This window comes from Petaurus breviceps, unplaced genomic scaffold (assembly GCF_028583685.1).
Source record: "Petaurus breviceps papuanus isolate PSGF00001 unplaced genomic scaffold, PetGlider_PUasm1.0 90849, whole genome shotgun sequence".
NCBI classification, from domain to species: domain Eukaryota; kingdom Metazoa; phylum Chordata; class Mammalia; order Diprotodontia; family Petauridae; genus Petaurus; species Petaurus breviceps.
The window spans coordinates 23,998,792-24,019,376 of record NW_027187361.1 but is presented as its reverse complement, the minus strand read 5'-3'; the positions used below and the strand labels follow the sequence as shown (position 1 = coordinate 24,019,376).

Genomic DNA, 20,585 nt, shown 5'->3' with positions numbered 1-20,585 from the left:
CTCCTGTCACGTCCAGACCTGAAGCTAAAATTAGTACAGCAGAGAACTTTCACCATACATAGCAGTCTAATAAGAAATTAAGCAAATTAAACAATCACTAGTCGCCCTTCTTCTACTTACCAGTGCCATTAGTCCTGATGATTCACACTGAGGCACAGGGGGAGAATCATTAACCTGTAGAAGTACAGGACCCACACAGATGGATGTTTTTTATGTTTAAAACCGGTCCAATTCCTTTTGGGCAGGAGCATGTGGGCTTGTACTGCTTTGCATGGCAGATCTAAATCATTCTAGGGAGACTTGAGGTGCCAATCTTATATTTAGACATCCCTGCTCGTAGGAGGTTCTATAATGAGTCTTGGTTAGTGACTAGGGCTGGTGTTGGCTTTGCAGTGGGGATGAGAAGTCGACTGGCACTTCATCCCTAAGCACCTATGTGGATGAGCTCGGAAACTTGTTTTGTCTACAGATTTGCTCTCTTCTGAGTGAACAAGTCGCCCCCATTTCTGGGGGGCACTCCCCTTCCTCAGAAAAGTAGCTGGATCTTTGCTGCCTTCTTGGTATTAGCTATACCTTAAGGAGTCTCCTTCCTTCTCAGATTCAAAATCGAATCAGCCCCCCTGTCTCCTTCCCCGGGGCACCCTAGCTCTCCATGTTGATCCCCTAAGGGATAGGTGTGGAGGTGGAGGATAGATGGGAGGAATGTGAGAGCTCCTGGCTCATTCAGCATATAGGGAAGGGAAGCAAGACAATGAGGCTGGGGGCTCGGCGCTAGAGGAAGTGGGGGGCTTGTGGGCAGGGCTAGACTGGGACCAGCTTGAGGGCATATAGAGGCTTCCTCACGGCTGTAGGCACATGGCAATGTTCGGTCCACTAAGTTCTGTCCACAAAGTTCGCTCAGTGGCTCTCCAGCTCTCGGCATTTGGGGGGGGGGGGGGGAGGAGTCGGTCACTGTTTCCCTGAAAGCTGGAAAAGCCTGCAGCTGGCATTTCCCAAGGGCTGCCCTCCGAGAATCTCACGGCACGCTGAGGCACGGAGAGATGGGGATGGTGCTGGAAAGGAGCGCGATGGAGCTCATCCTTCTCTGTCCACCCCCACGCCTGGGTCGCCCCTCCCCGGGAGCCGCAGCGCCCCTGCCACGCAGCTCCTCTCCACGCCTCCAGACTCCCCTGGAGCAGCTCCGCGCTCTCTCCCTTGCGCTCACTCATTCCTCACCTGCAGGGGGCCCGCCGAGCTCCAGCTCCTTCCCTGCGGCGCGGACTGAGTGGGAGTTTCGCGCAGCTGCTCCCGCCGTGGCCGGGGCTGCCGCTGCTATTGCAGCTGCCGGGGCGGCGGTGCGCGCAGAGCGCAGCCACCGACCGCGCGGAAAACGCTCCGGATGAGGCAGCCGCGGCCGCACTAGCCTCCTGCGCGATTCCGGCCACGAGCCCCCGGACGTGGGCAGCGAACAGGTGAGCAGGCGGCCACCTGCGCGGAGCTCCCACCCCCTCCTGTCCGGGGCTCCGGGCGGCTCCTGCCCGGGGCTCCCAGAAGCTCCTGCGCGGGCCTCCCGCCCGGGGCTCCCACCCCCTCCTGTCCGGGGCTCCCGGCGGCTCCTGCCCGGCTGTCCGGGGCTCCCGGCGGCTCCTGCGCGGGGCTCCCAGAAGCTCCTGCCCGGGGCAGCCCCATGGAGCGCACGGCCAGAGCTTGGTGCTGCCTATGGGAGCTCCCCGGAGCGCCGGAGAGTGGCAGGACCCCGAGAGTCTGAGCCAGGGAGGACAAGACAAGTATCTCTGCTTGGGAAAGGAAGAAAGTGGGTGCGGGTCTCCTCTCGCGGTTTTCCCTCTCTCGTGTAAAGCTCCCCTTCCCCCGTGCCGGTACCCCCTGCAGCCGTGAAGCTTGGGTTTGGCATCGACCCTTTACTTTGGCCACTGGCTCATTGTAAGCGCTTCCATCAGATGTGTTGCGGGAGAAGACGTGGAAAGGTTTGGGGGGGAGGGGAGAGGGGAAGTTGCTTTTCAATAGTCTTACACCCCACTTCTGCCTTGCTCCCCCCACCCCCATCTTTATATTTCTTGTTGTGGAGAAATTCACCTAGGTCGAACATGACCCGAGTAGTTTTGATGAAAGCAGCCCTGGTTCTTTTGTGGGGCAGGAGGGAGGAGAATGCCCCTGGTTTCTATGACTCGTGGGTGTGTTTCCCCCTCCCCCCTTCCTGGACTGGACACCTGTTGGATTTCCTCAGGCAGCCAGGTCTTGGGCTTAGTGCCCTGTGCTGCTAAAACCCGCATTAGCGGCTAGAAACCTGAGAAACCTCGATTGTTCTTTGAGTGGGGCCTTGAGTTCCTTGGGATGTGTTTAACTTGGCCCTGAGGGGTCCCTGATCTCCTCCGGCCCCAAGTGGACAGAATGGTAACCCCAGTGAATTTTAAGTGGCGGCCAGTGTGTAGCATCCGCCTTCACCCCAAGATTACCCTTTTATTTCTGCGATCAGTGGAGACAGGAGTCTCAGTTTTCTTTCTTTGCACCAACCCCCCACCTCTCTGATTTACCTGAAACCGCAAGAAATGCCCAACACTGAAGTTGGATTCTTTCCTGCTAAGTCACTGAGCGCTAGAATCTCACCTTTCTCCTAGAGTCCCATAAGCCTTCTATGCCACAGCAAATTGCAGATTACATGGGAGTTTTGGGGTTGTTTGGGGTCTTGAGGGAAGACAACAGTTTCATCTTGAAATACCATTGAAGAACTCATTGAATACTGCAGAAAGCATTTGTGGGAGTTATTGCTAGGCCAACATTCAAACAAAAATGTAACATCAGCCTTGGAAAAGCAGTTGCCCTAAATTTAAAAGATGTGTTTATTAGCACCGCTACGACATACACGATGTAAGGTAGTGAGGTGGCTTGAGTAGCAGCCATGGGAAGTGCTGACTCGCTGGCTGCTGTAACTCCCCCTTTTCCCTTCGGATTTGCATTGGGACAAGCAGATTGTTTTATATTATACTTCTGGAGGGTAGAAAACAGGACTGAGATTTGCAGGAAGAAAAGTTACAGTGAACAAGGAGAACTTTAATGTAAATAGAATATGTGCCACCTTTGTTGCCTTTCTCTTCTTTGACAGAGGGAAGGAGCCCAGAGGAGAGCCTGCAGAGGTGAAACATGTTGTGGTTTATGGTGGGGAAGCAAGGTTTCCATTTCCTTGACCTAGTAGAATTTAATTTCACATGTGAAAAATGAAGGCCCAGCTGATTAGTACTCACAGTAACCTTTATTACCAGAACAGTTCGCCTTTTTATATAGTTATATTACTGGTATGTTTTAAATTACTAGTATACATAATTGTGCGTGCATGTGTGTACATATGTGTATATGTATTTCTGTGTGCATGTCTATATACTTACATATGTATGTATATGTGTATATGTATGCATTTATACATGTTTATATAGAGTTGTGAGGATCTAATCAGGTAATTGTTAAACTCCTGGCACTGTACCTGGCATATAGTAAAGCCCTCTATAAATGTTAGCAGCTATTATTATGATTATTACATATCCTGGCTGTCTTGTGTGTGTATGTGTGAGAGAGACTTGTGATTTCATGGATGTATGGAAATCCCTGGGAAGAAATTTTATGGTTTGCAAAGGACTTTAGTATACATTATCTCATTTGCCATTGTCCTTATTTTATAGATGAATGAATGACTTGCCCAGGGTCCTCCATCTAGTATGGTAAGTGTTACAGGAAGTCTTTAGTTTGTTTAGACTGTAGGTTTTGGACTTTGATTGAAGGCCATTAATACAGATTGGCAGTTACTCTGCGATTTTATTGGCTCAGAGTTGCCTGGGGTTCTGTGCAGTTGACTGAATGACTTGTCCCACAGCCATTATGTATCAGAAATGAGACAGCAGAGCTTTCCAACTTGCAGGCTTTCTCTTTGTTTAACTAGGCTACTACATCTGTATGTCCAGGAGGGAAAAACAATGGGTAAATTAATGAATAATAATAGCTCACATTTACATGCTCAAAATAATCCTGTGAGATAGACACCATTATTATCCCCATTTTGCAGATGAGGAAACTGAGGCTAAGAAAGGTTAAGTTACTTGCTCAGGGTCACAACATACCTAGTAAGCATCAGAGGTGGTATTTATTTATTTTGCTTAGGCAACAGGTTTTAGGACTTTGACTATAAGCCAAAGGGAATGGAAATAATAAGGGAAGCTGAATTTTGTAAGTAGCTATATTTCAGTTGATTGACAGATGCTTTTTGAGTATCTACCATGTGATATTTCCCATTGGAGGGATAGGGCCAAGCTGACCTGTGATCTGTCTGGTAGAAGGAACTCCCAGCAAAGGAAACCCTTCTACAAATGCAGATTGACAGTTGTTCTGTGGTTTATTTGGTTAGAGAGTTGCTTCAGGCAGCTTAAGTTATAGAAGTTAAGTGCCTTACGTGTGTCAAAGTTTGGATTTGAACTCAGTTCATCCAGTCTTTGAGGAGGGGCCACTAACTCTCACAGTCAGCAATACAATTGAAAGAGCACTTGAGGGCCACCAAGTGGCACCATCGTTGAGGCCTGGAGTCAGGATCTAGCCTCAGACATTTACTATCTATATGACCCCCGTGATAGGAATGGCAATTAAAGATTCCCCTGCATTGGCTTGGTTTTCAAATTGATTGTGTTAAAACCCAGAGTTTGTTAATCCCACCTGTGGGATGGACTTGTTGATGTGAAAAGAAAGTCCTGAACTGGGAGGAGCTGGTGAGGTAGATTTGGAGAGACACTAGAGAGAGGCGGAAGATCTTTTTGGAAGCAGCACCTCGTGGGGAGAGAGAGACTAAGAGAATTGCTGGTGGCCGCTTTGAATTGCCCTGGACTTTTGAGACCTGCCCCCTGAGCTGCCAAGGACTGAGGAGACATGGCTGTTTTGCTGGTACTTTGTCTGTCTGTTTTGATGTTGTTTTGCCAGATTTGTCCACTGGTGAAAGACAGTCCTTTTGTTGAAGAAGTCCTGGAACCTGGCTGTTCGCTAAGAAGCCCTGAGACTGTCCTGCAGACAGAGAGTGAATACTGTCCACTGGTGAGGGACAGTGCTGTTGTTGCAGGGGTCTGGGAGCCTTTCTGTTGGTTCAGAAGCCCTGAAGAAGGATTTTCTTGTTGTATGTTTACAGAAATCCTGGGAGAGGGCTTTGCTAATGTGTTCAGGGGTTCTAGGACTGTTCTACAGACAGAGGATAAATTCATGAAGGGACTGGCAATGTATCTTGTGGCTTTGCTAAGCCTTGTCTCCCCAGGAACTAAGATTGCTGAGAACTTGCCTCGTGTCAAGATGAAGAAAAGACCTCCATTTGGGTATTAAGTGCTGTGTTTAAACTTGATGTAACTCTGGGGTAGATTCAATTGTGATCCAGGGGTCACAACTTTTGGCCTTATGTTTGGAAACTAATCTCCATTTGAGAAGAGGGGCTTTGTGGTGGACTAAATGAAGGTATAGCCTAGGGGTGGAGAAGTATTTAGAACAGAGACTTTGTAATTGATTGAATGATTGGAAGGTCCTGGGGTGGGGTAGTACTTGGAGATTATTTAATCACACTTAGTAAATGCTGTATTTTGAATGATGTCATGTTTTGATCTTCTCTGTTCTTGGTTTGTCACTGAATAAAATAGAGAGCCCCTATGCTGGTATTCTGAACCTTGGGAAGTTGCCTTTCCTTGGCATTGCATTACACCCCCCAGCAAGTCATTTAGCCCTGTTTACCTCAGTTTTCTTTAAAGAAAAAAAGAGTGCTGTCTCTGGATTCTGAGAACTTCAGAATCCAGGTGACCTTGGACAATTACCTTCTCAGGAGGTGAACTTGGTTCTCTCTACCTATGATTGACCAACACAAAATTTTTCTTTTGTCAGAATATAAGTCGTTAAACTGACATTTGGAATTTTAAATTGAAGAAGAAAAAAGGACAACTTTATTGCTTGGTGAATTGTTCTTTCTGGCATTGTTAATTAACTGAAATCCATGCACTCCAGGTTCACATATGAAACAGAAGCGGTGTGACACCAAATCTGTAGCTAAGAAAACTCCATTCTAGTCCTGCTCCAAAGCTTGCTGTGTGTGTGACCGAGGGCAGCCCATTTAACGTTACTCAGGCGTAGTTTTCTCGTCTGTAAAATGCAGATAAATGATAGTGCCGTTTATCTCATGGAGCTTCTAATGGAGAATTGTTGATGTGGCTCCATTGTTTCAGCCGGGACTGACTTTGACCCCATTTGAGTTTTTCTTGGCAAAAACACTGGAGTTGTTTGTCATTTCCTTCTCCAGCTCATTTTACAGATGAAGAAACTGGCAAACAAAGTAAGTGACTTACCCAGGGTCACACAGCTAGTAAGTGTCTGAGGTTGAATTTGAACTCGGGTCTTCTTGACTCCAAGCCTAGCAGTTTGTCTGCTGTTCCACTTCGCTGCCTCTTTAATGGAGAAGCTACTCTGTAAACCTTAACCTGGCAAGCAAACGTGAGTTGTTTTAATTATTAAGTGTTAATTGTTGTTGTGGGAACAGGGTCTGGATCTGTTATTTCATTGGGATAGGAAGCTCCCAGGTGAAAAAAACCCCCCTACCAATTCAGGACATCATCTTCAGTGCAATTTATAATATTAGAAAAGTACCTCAAGCATTGTGAGTTCAAGTGATTTGACCAGGATCATGCAGTTGTCTGAGGTAGGACTTGAACCCTACACTACAATGCCTTATCATTTTGTTTTAAAAGTAATTATGGGGGCAGCTAAGTGTGCAGTGAATAGAGCACTGGCCCTGGAATCAGGAGGATCTGAGTTCAAATCCGGCCTCCAACACTTAACACTTAGTATCCATGTGACCTTGGGCAAGTCATTTAACCCAATTGTCTTGCCTTCCCCCCTCCAAAAAAAAAAGAAGTTATCACCCCCAATGTCCACCTCATCCCTGGACTTCTTACATTGTCTGTACCCTCTTCCCCTGTGGCCTCTCCTTTGATTGGTTGGATCTTCCCAGAATCTCTTTTTGAGGATAGATGCCCAGGCCAGCCTTGTCTCTTGGGGCTGCACTCCTGACCATCTGGACTTTCTCTCTCATTCCACACCAGATACTTTCATATCTCCCATCCCCTTTTTAGTGTTGTCAGGAGTGTAAGCTCCTTGAGGGCAGGGACTTTCTTTCTGCTTTTATTTGTATTTCCTTTTGCATAGTACCTGGTGTGTAGTAAATGCTTAATAAAAGCTTGTTGACTGGACTTATCTTGAACTTGTTAATATTTTAAGGACATCATTTCCTTTCTTGACAGGACTCTAAATTCTGACTGTGACCTCACGAAAACCTAAAGTGATACTTAGAGCTTTCCAAACCCCAAACTGTCTAATGGTAATACCAACATGAATATGATCACTTGGAAACGTTTAAGAGATGAAATAGCCCTTTTGCACCAAGAAATGAGCTGGGTAAGGAAGAGAGAAGATATTTCTTTTGCTTCTCAAGTCTTCTCTTTCACTCACTCAAGTTTGTACCTTAGAGTACAAAGGAATCCAATGGCTCTAAAGTCAATCATCAAGCATTTTGATGAGTAATTAAATATTTACTGACTGATAAGTGTTTCACATTGTGCTAGAAGCTGTGTGTGGGGTGGGGGAGAGGGGACATAGAAAGTTAGGTAATTATCTGTTATCAAAATACTTGTAACCTAATAGGAGAGACAAGACTGACCTACACTAATCCATAAAACAATACAAAGCACATAATTAATTACTAAATTATGGATATGCTATATGTGTTTGTTATAAGATCCTGTTCACAGAAGTGAAGATCCATGAGGCTTGGGGTCAAAAGAAAAGACTTTATGAGGAAGTGAAGCATGAAGGATGGGTAGGAAGTTTTGGATAGTCAGTTCATTGAGTTCTGCCTGTAAGTTTTTTTCTGTTAACAAAAACTTATTTTCACTCCCTTTGCATTTAGCAGAGTGCCTGGTGCATAGTAGCCATATAATAAATGCTTGTTCCTTTCTTCCCTTCCCTTCCACCTCCCTACAACTGAAAAGGTAAAACAAAATTATTTTTGAAAAATTATTTAGGGGTGGGTAGGTGGCACAGTGAATAGAACACTGGTCCTGGAGTCAGGAGGACCTGAATGCAAATGCGGCCTCAGACACTTAACACAAAAACTAGCTGTGTGACCTTGGGCAAGTCACTTAACCCCAATTGCCCTCCAAAAAGCAAAAAAAAAAAAATTATTGACATTTGTTTTTTAAAATTTTGAGTTCCAAAATTTCTCCTTCCCTCCTTCTCCTTCCTCCTTGAAAAAGCAACAGTTTGATAGAGTTTATACACGTAGTATAGTGTAGTCATACAAAACATATTGCCGTATTCGTCATGTAAAAGAAAACAGACCAAAAAAGAAAACAGCCCAAGAAAAATGATGAAAGTTTTTTAAAAAGTATGCTTTGATCCGTATTCAGACTCCACCAGTTCTTTCTCTGGAGATGGGTAGCATTTTTCATCATAAGACCTTCAGAACTGTCTTGGATCATTGTGTTGCTAAGAATAGCTAAGTCATTCACAGATGTCCATTGTATAATATTGCTGTTACTGTGTACAATGTTCTCCTGGTTCTGCTCATTTCACTTTGCATCAGTTCATATAAGTCTTTCCAGGAAAAACAAAACTCATGTACCAAATATGCATACTTTTTGCTTGTGATTTATATGCTTGGCCTTCTGACTTTCTTTTTTTTTAATTATGAAATGCATATTTTGCACAGTCTGTATGAATCAGCAATTAGTGGCAACTCTGTGTTCCTTTTTCTCTGAAGAGGTATTTGAATAATAATGATGATAGCATTTACCTAGTACTTTAAGGTTTTCAAAGAATTTTACAAATATTATCTCACTTAATCCTCATTAGCAACCCTGTGAGCTAAGTGCTTTTATTTTCCTCATTTTACAAATAAGGAAATTGTGGAAGAGTGAGGTTAAGTGACTTGGCCAGGGTCACACAGCTACCAAGTGTCTAAGGCTGGATTCTAAATCAATTCTTCCTGACCTGATGCCTAGCACCTTATTCGCTGTGCCACTTAGTATGATAAGAATAGTAGAATCTATTACTTTATTTATAATTTTATCCATCTAAAATAATTTCACATATTTAGGAAGGTATGGCTTCATAAATGAGATGTCAGCTTGTTATAAAAGATTTTTGATTCTGAGCAGCGATCACAAAATAATTTTTATTATTTTAACAATGAAAATTTGTTATTTTAACAATAACAATTTCTGTGTATACATAGAAATATATTTTATTGTTTATTTGTATATACACAGAAATTGTGTGTATATACAAATATAATACAATAATACAAATAATATAATAAAATATTTATATATATACACATACCGTGTTTCCCCGATAATAAGACACTGTCTTATTAATTTTTTTGGACAGAAAAACACCAGAGGGCTTATTTTCAGGGGAGGGCTTATTTTAATGGAACATTGACAGCAATTTTAATAAACAGGTAAATGTGAACAAAAAAATGTACCTTTATTCAATAAGCAAATCACTGGGGAAGAACAGGATGACGCGCTCACTGCTGCAGCTCTGATTGGATGCAGCTTGGAGTGCGGTGTGCGTTTCATGGGGGGGGGGACAGTGCATACAGAGGGTACCGTAATGTAGCGTGTAGCGCAGGGGATCACCTTCACTACAGTAGCAATGTAAATAGGGCTTATTTTCGGGGGAGGGCTTATTTTTGAGGAATCTTACACAGTAAGGGGAGGGCTTATTTTCGGGATAGGTCTTATTATCGGGGAAACACGGTATGTACATGTGTATATACTTGTATATTAACACACACACACATATATACACACATAAGTTGTGTCCCCAGTTAGATTGAGGGTAGGGACTGTCTTTTTGCGTCTTTGCAGCCCCCGTGTTTAACACAGTTCCTGGTATGTAATAAATAAAGATTGATAGATCATTCTAGATAATATCGAATAATAAGTGATCCATATCTTACTTTCGCAGGAGTCCAACTTGGACTTCACAACCTGCTGTCAGCCCTCAGGACTCCATTCTGCCACCGTAGCTGTGGCCCCAAGAACAAAAACAGCTACAACATTTCATGATGTAAGCATTTGGTACAGCATCATTTGCCAAATACTGTGTGTGGCCCACCGAGAAGGAAGGTTGGCTGAGGGCCGGAGCCCAGCCCACCTTCACAATTAGTAAGAGATAGCATTCTGATGGTATTTTAAGGTTTGTAGAGCTCTTTATATTGATCGGATTTAATCCTTACAACAAGCCTGGAAGGTAAATGCTTCTGGTGTTTAGTCATGTCCCATTCTTTGTGACCCCATAGACCATAGCGTTCCAGGCTCTTCCTTCCTCAATTGTCTCTCCAAGTTGATCCAAGTTCATGTTAATGGTTTTCATGACACTATCTATCCATCTAATCTTCTGCTCCTCTTCCCCTTTTGCCTTCCATCTTTCCCAACATCAGGGTCTTTTCTGGTGAGTCCCCATCTTCTCCTTATGTGGATTGAGTATTTAATATTTGACTTTCTAGTGAATAGTCCAAATTAATTTCTTTAAGTGTTGACTGATTGGATCTCCTTGCTGTTCAAGGGACTTTTAGAAGTCTTCTTCAGCACCTCAGTTTTCCTCATCGATAAAATGAGCTGGAGAAGGAAGTGGCATACCACTCCCATATCTTTGCCAAGGAAAAACCCAAACGGAATCAGGTAGAGTCAGGAGGTATTATTCCCATTTTACAGATAAGAAATCTGAGTCAGGGACTGAGGTTAGGTGACTTGCTCAGGGTCCCACAGCTAGTAAGTGTGGAAATTCCATGTATTGTTAGGTGCTTCCAACAGACACGCCTCTCTCCATGTATACAAGCTTATCTTCATCCCATGACCTGGATCCCAGCCAGCATATGACTTTTTCCTTTCTACTCATTGGTAATTAATAATTAGTAGATGCACATTGGTTGTGGAGATCCTCCTTGCTGGTGGTTTTCTTTGATAGAAAGAACATTGTCTCTCAAGTCAAGTACCCGGATGCAAATTCTATGTCTGATGCTTAGAAGTTTTGTAACATTGGCAAGTTGTCCAACAGCCTGAAGCCTCAGTTTCCTTATCTGTAAAATGAGAGAGTTGAACTTGAGGGTCTCTGGGGTCTTTTTAAGTTTTAGATTTGTGATTCTAAAGCTCTTCTCCTTCCGCATCTCCTCAGAATACTGTTCCTTCATGTCTTTTCCCTAGTGTCTCACTAAATAGCTAGCCGGTCACACCCAATTTTCTCTAATGTGCTTTGCAGGTCCAAGTCTTCTGCCAAAGCGGTTGTTGTTACTGTTCTTGTTTTTAAACAGTCAGGGAAGAATAAATCCACTAGCATACGCTGCTGCGTATCTGTTACCAGGAGGAGTAGTGGAGCCCTGGACTTGCAGTCAGAAAGATCTGAGTTCAAATCCTGTCTTGTACAATTGGTAGCTGTGTGATCCTGGGCTAGTCACTCTTTCAGTCTCAGTTTCCTTATCTGTAAAATGAGGGGGTTGTAATGATGGACCGTGAGAAGGCTTCTAGCTTTAAAATCTATAACCTGTTTCATGATGGAGACTGTCCTCCCCGCATACACACACCCACCTCCTTTTATCTATCCAAGTTTAAAGTTCTTTTACTAAAAACAAAGCCAAGCCAAATGTGTCCAGCAGGTCTTCCTCCTGGACCTTACACCTGCAAGAGATGTTATGTCATTTCTCAGAGAACTTATGGTTTAAATGACAAAAAAGGGCAAATGTATATGTATACGTGTATTTATGTTTGTATGTATGTGTATCTGTGCATATGTGTGTGTGTGTGTGTGTGTGTAGAGCAATGAGATGGGACAGTGGATAAAGTGCTGGGCTTGAAGTTACCTTCCTGAGTTCAAATCCAGCCTCATATACATCCTAGCTGTGTGACCTTGGGCAAGTCACTTAACCCTGTTTGCCTCAGTTTCCTCCTCTGTGAAATGAGCTGGAGAAGGAAATGGCAAACCAGTCCAGTATCTTTGCCAAGAAAACCCAAATGGGACCACAAATAGTCGAAAGTGACTGAAAATGACTAAACAATGTATATACACATATGTGTGTGTCTTTGTAGTTTACTATTCCCTGCTGCTAATTTGGTTCAAGATAAACCCTAACATTCCTGGGAAGACTCAAGGCAGGGAGTTCTCAAGTATTTTGTTAATGACTAAGTTATTTTTTTAAGAGAAATTTTGAAAGGCTCTTTCAAAAGAGGAGGAGTGGCAAATTATTTGGGCCACCTCGTCGATCCAGTGGGATAGAATTCAAAGGGATCAATGGAAGAAATACAAGGAATTGTTTTTACAGTTATATATGGCTCATAAGCTAGAAATTGTTTCTGCTCCTATGTTCTAACAAATGATATAAAATAAAGAAGCCTGTAACTAGGAGACAGGGAGTAACTAGAATTTAGAGATTTCCCAGGTACAAGATTGCACATTTCAAAGTATGTCATTTTGCAAAAGCTAACAGAAAATATATATTTGAAATGCACAACTGGTAAAGTCTTTCTTGTGCCCTTAAAACTAATTTCATAAAAATAAATTTATATTTGGAAGGGATCTTAGAGACCATTTAGGCAGATCCTCTTGCTTTAAGGTTCTGGGAGTTTGAATGGTTTGTTCCAGGTCATATAGGTACTCTGTGAAAGACTTGGAATTTAAATCCAGCTCCTCTGACTCCAAATTCAGCTTTATTGCCCACTGCATTAGGTGGCCTCTCCATTTTTTTCTTTTAAAAAATGTTGAGAGTTTGTTGGGTTTCTCAAATTAGGCCTATTATTAAAACAACCCATAGTGTAAGGTGATATTAAAGGAAAATAAGGGGGGGCGACTAGGTGGCACAGTGAATAGAGCGCCGACAGGAGGACGTGAGTTCAAACGCGGCCTCAGACACTCACCTTGGGCAAGTCACTTAACCCCAATTGCCCTGCCTTTCCTCCTCCAAAAACAAAAGAAAAGAAAAGAAAACGAGGAAGGATGTGTGTTTGGTGTTTTTCCATTTTGCTGGATAGGATAATAAAAATAGTATCAATAGCTAATATTTATATAGTGCTTTAAGCTTTACAAAGTGCTTTATGTGTTCTTTTGTCTTTCCCTATAAAAATAATCATCCAATTACATTGTTTCCAGTTGTTTTTCAGTCATGTCCAACTCCTTGTCATCTCATTTGGGCTTTTCTTGGCAAATATACTGGAGTGGTTCACCATTCCCTTCTCCAGCTCATTTTACAGATGAAAAAATGGAGGTAAACAGGGTGAAGTGACTTGCCCAGGGTAACAAAGCCTGCAAGTATCTGAGGCCAGATTTGACCTCAAGGAGATGTGTCTTCCTGGCACTCTACCCACAGGAAGTCTAATTACATACATTCTTTTAAAATGTTATTCCCGAAAGTACCTTTTTATTGAGGCATTCTTCAGGATGTTCAGAGGTGGAAAGAACCTGAGACACGGATGCCCTCATGGGACCCAAGCAGAGGACCGAGCTGTGGAGTCTTCTTCCACGCTCCCCTTCCCTTCACAAAGTCAGCATCCCTACGGAGCTCAGATACCACTGTTGGTGAGGTCCAGCTTAGATTCCCAGGGGACAGAAGACATCCTGGCTTGATGATTTCCCAAATAATCCAGTCACATAATATTTCCAAGCACTTTCACATCTGTTATTTCATTTTATCCTGGCAGCAGCTCTGTACAGTAGGGAGGACCAGCTTTATCACTGTTTGATAGATGAGGAAAATTGAGTTGTAGGGAGATTGTAAATTGCCTGTCACATAACGCAGGAGACTTAAATTCCAGTCTCCTGACTCATAACATGTGCTCTTCCTGCTGGGACACATTGCCTTCATAAGAAACAAATAGTTCTTTTTTTGTACCTGCCATTATTTTAAATTTAGTTTTCGCTTATTTTAAATTTAGTGCCTAACTTTCAAATGTGGAGTGAAAAAAAATCCTTCCTTTGTATCTCAATAATTAATAATTTTTCAAGGAGTGAAAGGAAACAAAAGCTCTTTCTTCTTTCTTTTTTTCCTATTAGTATTTTTTGATGTGCCTTTGGCACTTGAAATTTATGATTTAGAACCTAGGGTATAAATAGATAGAGCTCTGGGTTTAGAATCAGGAAGACTTGAGTTCAAATCCTGTCCCAGAGCTTTGGTAGCTGTGTAACCCTGGGCAAGTCACGTAGCTCCTCTTGCACTTAGTTCCTCATTTGTAAAATGAGAATAATAGACTAGACGACCTCTAAGGTCTCTTTTAAATCTAACTCTATATTCCTATGTTAACTACTAAGTTGATATTAATTACTAAGGGTTATGGGCAGCTTAGGTGGCACAGTCGGAATGTTGGGCCGGGAGTCAGGAAGACTCATCTTGCTGAGTTCAAATCTGACCTCAGAAACTTACTAGCTGTGTGACCCTGGGCAAGTCACTTAACCCTGTTTGCCTCAGTTTCCCCATCTACAAAATGAGCTGGAGAAGGAAATGACAAGCCATTTCAGTATCTCTGCCAAGAAAACCCCAAATGGGGTCACAAAGAGTCAGGCACAACTGAAACCAACAGAACAACTAAGGGTTATGAAGCATTAGAGTAGGCAGTATTCACACTGAGAGGATGAGATACTCTCACCAAAGTCAAGGTCACAGAGGACATTGAACAAGTTTTTATCATTGGTGATCCTGTGGACAATGAGATTTAACTTAGCGGTTTGGACACTTAATGAGTATCCCACTGCAGATCTTAGTCACTCTGTATCAGTGTTTCATTCCCCTTTCCTGTTGAATTTAAAGCCTCAGTTAAAGGCTACAAAACTCATTGAATATAGCCCTCATAGGTTCTGGAGTTGGAAAACCTGCATTCAAATCCTACTACTATCACTACCTGTGTGCCATTGAGGGACTCAGTTAACCTCTCTGTAAAAGGGGGAGGAAAGAAGAGAAGGAACTAGACTTCTAAGTTTCTTCACACTCTAAAGTTATGAGCCTATAATTTGAGTAGCAAGCTTTGCCCACACTTGGTTACCACTTCTTTACTTTCTTCGTTACCTTCAAAGAATAAGGAAAAGGTGTTTGTTTTGCTTATGTTTATATAGTTTCTTCTTTCAGAGAAAGTTGAAGTATCATATAAGTTTATTGTCTGAGAAATAATTCAATAAAGGTTATTTTTGTTCCCTGGGAAACCAAGATGAGCTTCAACAAAAGGAATGTCAAAGATCCATAGGAATGTTCACTTTCTGAGGAGGAGGAGAGTATGAGAGGATTCAGAGTTCCTTCTGTGTGCTTGGGTCCCATGAAGGCACCCATATCGCAAGCTTCTTTCCATTTCTTGACATTCTGGAGATAGCCTTATGAAAATGTACTTTCAGGAACAACGTACATAAGTAAAGCATGTGTGAAAAGCTATTATTATTTGCCAAGTGCCTTGCCAAATATTGGAAATAAAAATGCAAGGAAAAAAGACAATCCCTACTCTACCAGATCTTACATTCTCAGGAGGGAAGACAGCTCATAAAAGGCATCTGAGAAGTAGTGGGGAAGAAGGGGGGCAAAGTGGACAAGCCCATGCAGTCAGGAACAGAGCCTGGAGAAAAGAGGGTATGGATGGCCTGCACACCTCCTGAAATGGTGGTCCCAAGCAGGGACTTAAATCAGAAGCTGCAAGGCTTGTAGCATCTCCAGGGCAAGAAGACTGCTGCTATAGAATTTGGAAAGGTTAGCAGTGAAGCAGGAAGAGAAGAAGAAATAGTGTTTGCTAATAGATTATTAGGCACTCCAAGAAGCTCTAGGGCCAGGGAGTGTCTTCATTAGGCTGGTTGCATATCAGGATCAATCCGCATTTCCTAATAACTTTCTTGTAGGGATCTAGAGGCCCTGCGTGAGGCATAGCCTTGTCTGGGGATGGCCCTGTGGATTAGTTTGGGGTCCCTTTACACTTCCAGTATATTTCTAAGGAGGCAACTTGGTACACTAGAAAGAAGACTGGATTTAGAGTGAAGAGGTTTGAATCTCCTTTCTACTTCATACTGGATGGGTGACCTGGGGTATGTCACTTAACCAGTATGAGCCTAGTGTCCTTATTTTTTAAAAAAGAGATAGGGATTTTAATGTTTGTGCAACTTATGATCAGAGAAAAGGAAGATAAAAAAGAATATGCATAAAGCACTTTGTACTATAGAGCGCTATAGAAATATAAGCTATAACATATTACCTAATCTAATGGCAGGTAGGTGACTCAGTGGATAAAATACTGGGTCTGGGGGCTGCTAGGTAGTGCAGTGAATAGAGCACTGACCCTGGAGTCAGGAGGACCTGAGTTCAAATTGGGCCTCAGACATTTAACACTTACTAGCCCTGTGACCTTGGGCAAGTGACTTAACCCCAATTGCCCTGCCCTCCCCCCTCTAAAAAAAGCCAAAAAAAAAAAAAATACGGCGTCTGGTGTCAAGAAAACTTTAGTTTAAATCCAACCTCAGACATTTATAAGCTGCGTGACCTTGGACAGGTCACCCAACCTCTGTTTGCATCAGTTTCCTCAGCTGTAGATAGGGAAAATGAGAGCACCTATTCCCCATGGTTGTGAGGATCAAATGGGATAATATTTGTAAAGTACTAAAGATAGTTCTTGGAACATACTATACATTTGATGAATGCTTGTTTCCTTCCTTTTTTTTTGAAGGGGGGAGGGTCATTGCCCAGGGTCACATGGCTAGTAAGTGTTAAGTCCAGATTTGAACTCACGTCTTCTTGACTCCAGAGCTGGTGCTCTATTCACTGTGCCACCTAGCTGCTTGAGAATCTTGGAACTTTTTGTTTTGCCTAACCAACCAGAGGGCAGCTAGGGGATCCAGTGTATAGAGTGTTGGACCTGAAGCTGGGAAGACCCAAGTTCGATTTGGTCTCAGACACTAGCTATGTGACTCTGGGCAAGTTACTTAACCCTGTTTGCCTTCATTTCCTCATCTGTAAAATGAGCTAGAGAAGGAAATGGTAAAGCGGTATCTTTGCCAAGAAAACTCCAAATAGGGTCACAAGGAGTCAGACACAACTGAAAATGACTCAACAACAAATCCACCAGAAACTAGGAGGTCAACTTTGAAGTCAAGAAAGGACTCAGTCCTTTTTTTTTTTTTATGTGGAAGTTAAAATACACAGTGTTACAAAGAAAACCAGTTATGTTGAATAAAGTCATCAAAACATTACCCAAAAAGTGTGCAGACCCTAGGTTAAGAAGCCTTTTGCTAAGACTGTCACTTGCAGAACGGCTGCTTGTCTGTATTAACACTGGGAATTTTCTCATCTTAAGCTCTGTCTACATTGATGAAATCATAGGTCAGGACAAAAAATAATTCCCCGGGCAGATTCTGAGGAATGGAGGGGAGGCAAGGTGCCTCTGTGTCTGCTGGTTGTGCTAACCTGTGCTAACATGTTCCTAGAGAAGCATCAAGGTATCATTCTCCTTGGAATGACTCACTAGCCTATTATCTGACCTATTTCCCAACTAGTCAGATGGGGACAAGGACTTTTGCTCCCATCCCTATCCAGATGATGGGGGCTGGGAGATCAGGAGGGATTGGGAGGAGGGCAGGTGGTCCCTAGACAGAGTTTAGGCTAAAAACAGGACCAGAGTGCTGATGGAGACAGTGTGTAGGTAGATTTTAATTACAGAGGATAAGAACTCTGTGTTCTGCAAACTCGTCAGTTTCTCCACTTTAGGTTCTCTTTGTTTTGTTTTATTTTTATTCCGTGTCATGCCTGGTTTCAGGGAAAAGTTCCTGAGGAAAAATTCCAACCTGATAGCAGATGAATTAGCCATACCAGGCCAAGATAGTGAAGGAAATCAGAATGTTCTTAGAGGCCAGCTGTGAAAATGGTCCGCCCGCTCAAAGGACATGAACAGGCAGTTTTCAGAGAAAGAACTTAGATATCTATAAGCACATGAAGAAATTCTCTAATTCACTATTGATTAGAAAAATGCAAATCAAAACAACTCTGAGGTGCCACATCTCACCAGTCAGATTGGCTAAGGTGACAAAAGAGGAAAATGACAAATGCTGGAGAGGATGTGGGCAAATTGGAACACTAATGCATTGCTGGTGGAGTTGTGAACTGATCCAGCCTTTCTGGAGAGCAATCTGGAATTATACCCAAAGGGCTATAAACAATTTCATACCCTTCGACCCAGCAATACCACTTCTAGGGTTATATCTAGAGATCATAGAAGTGGGAGGAAGAGCCATAAGTACAAAAATGTTTATAGCAGCTCTTTTTGTGGTGCCAAAGAACTGGAAATTAAGGGAATGCCCATCAATCGGGGAATGGCTGAACAAGTTGTGGTATATGCATGTTATGGAATACTATTGTGCTATAAGAAACGAGGAGCAGATGGTCTTCATATTCACCTGGAGAGGCTTATACAAACTGATGCTGAGTGAGAAGAGTAGAGCCAGGAGAAATTTGTACACAATTACAGACACAACGTATGTGTGATGACCAACTTTGATAGACTGGACTCTTCTCAGCAATGCAGTGATATAAGTCAATCCCAAAAGACTCATGATGGAGAGAGATGTGTGCATCCAGAGAAAGAACTAGAAAGAACTGAGTTTATATCCAGATGGAAGCAAAATACCTGATCTTTTTCCTTTTCTTGTTTGGTTTTATTTCCTCTTTACCATTTTTCATTCCATCTGCTACAATCCGTCCTTATAACCTGACTAATGTATAATGTGAAAGTATTTACAGATCCTATACTTGACTATATGCCGCCATGGGGGGAGGGAAGGGAGGGGGAAAAATGTGAAACCCAAGGAGTTGTGGAATTGAATCCTGTAAACTAAAAATAAACAAACAAATTAATTAAAAAAAAAAAAAACAAAATGGTTGGCCCAGTTCCCTGAACCAAGCAAGTAAGGGAACCTAGGAGATAAGCCCTGAGACACCTGTGACCGTCCATCCCTTCTTTTCTGGGCCAGGCTTCCCCAATACCTGTAAGGTTGCCGTTTGCCAAAGGGATTGTCCTAGCTGGTGACAGGATAATCAGAATCACAAGATTTTAGGACTAGAAGGACTTCAGAGATTATTTAACTAATCCCTTTATTTTATAGATGAGGAAATTGAGGCTCAGAGATGTCAAGTGATTTGCCCAGGGTCACACAGCTACTAAAAGTTTGCATTCTGACATTGATATTGGTAGACATTGATAATGCCGCATGAAAAGAATGGGAGTAAGGAGCTCTTAAAGGAGGCATAGCACACCTGGTGTTATTAAGTTCATCTGTGAAAAGCATGCTATTAGCTGACTTTGATGATTTTATTCAGTATAATTGGTTTTCTTTCTAACGCACAAACATCATTCTGAGAAGGGATCCATAGTTTAGTTTCATAGAAACAATGTTATAGAGGTAAAAATAAAAATACAGCAGCAATAATTTGCATAATTGAAATGAAAAGAAGTCTTCCTCCAATCCCTCGTCTCAGTGCTAAGGTGACTCTGGGCTCCCGAGGGTGTCTTGCTCAGTGAGGATGGTGAAAAAAATGTGGTAGGAAATGACCTTTCCAAGGAGGAAGATACAAGCAACATGGTGACTCCAGAGGAAGAAAGGACGTGGACGGAGTGCTGAGCCTGGAGGCAGGAAGACCTGATTTCACATCTTGACTCAGATGCTGGCTGTGAGAACCTGCCTGGGCAAGCCACTTCACTTCATTTTCCCTCAGTTTCCTCAATTGTAAAATGGGATGGTAGCACCTATTTTACAGTGTTATCATGAGGACCAAATGAGGTCATATTTGTAAAAGCTTTTAGCACAGTGCTCGGCATGTCCTAGGTTTTATGGAATAGCAATAGGAGCAGCTAACAGTTATACAGCACTTAATATGGGCTGGGCACTGTGTTAAACATGTCATAATTATTCTCTCATTTGTTTTTTACAAAATAATGAGAGTTAAGTGCTGTATTTATACATGTAGGTACAAAATCCCCATTTTGTAGTTGAAACTGAGACAGTCTTGGATCACATAGGCAGTAAGTGTCCGAGGCTGGACTTGAACTCGGGTCCTCCCAACTCCAGACTCAGTGTGCCACCAAATATAAAAATGCTTGTTTCAGTTTTCTGTCTTTCCTTCCCCATCACCAAAAAAAAATAACAAACAAAGGCTTATAGACTGCTTGGTAGATTCACACATGTATATTATGCATATGCTTTTTTCTTATTATTTTTTAAAGCAATTGGGGTTAAGTAACTTGCTCAAGGTTACACGGCCAGTTATTTCTGGGTGTGGTGCTAAGTATCTGAGCCCAGATTTGATCCCCAGGACATCTCGACACTGGAGCCGGTGCTCTTACTCACTGAGCCATCTGGCTGCCCCCTATGTGTTTAAAAAAAAAAAAAAAGGTTTACTATGCTTAGTTTTTAAATCAACAAGCATTTTAAATACTAATCTCTCACTACCATTATATCCCCTCCTCCACTGAGCAAATTAGAGAAAGGAAGGAAGGAAGGAAGGAAGGAAGGAAGGAAGGAAG

At 42.6% G+C, this 20,585-nt stretch overlaps 1 protein-coding gene across 2 annotated transcripts in view; it reads left to right on the top strand.

Moving 5' to 3' along the window:
• Positions 1 to 1,017: 1,017 nt before the first annotated feature.
• The window catches only part of CRACDL (CRACD like), a 230,089-nt gene continuing 210,521 nt past the window's right edge, over positions 1,018 to 20,585 (top strand). Inside the window, exon 1 of one of the 2 annotated variants that reach the window (XM_069072984.1) lies at positions 1,018 to 1,451. The gene's annotated coding sequence lies outside the window, so the exon portion shown is untranslated. The remainder of the gene's footprint in view (positions 1,452 to 20,585) is intronic. The other variant, XM_069072986.1, reaches the window with a different exon arrangement.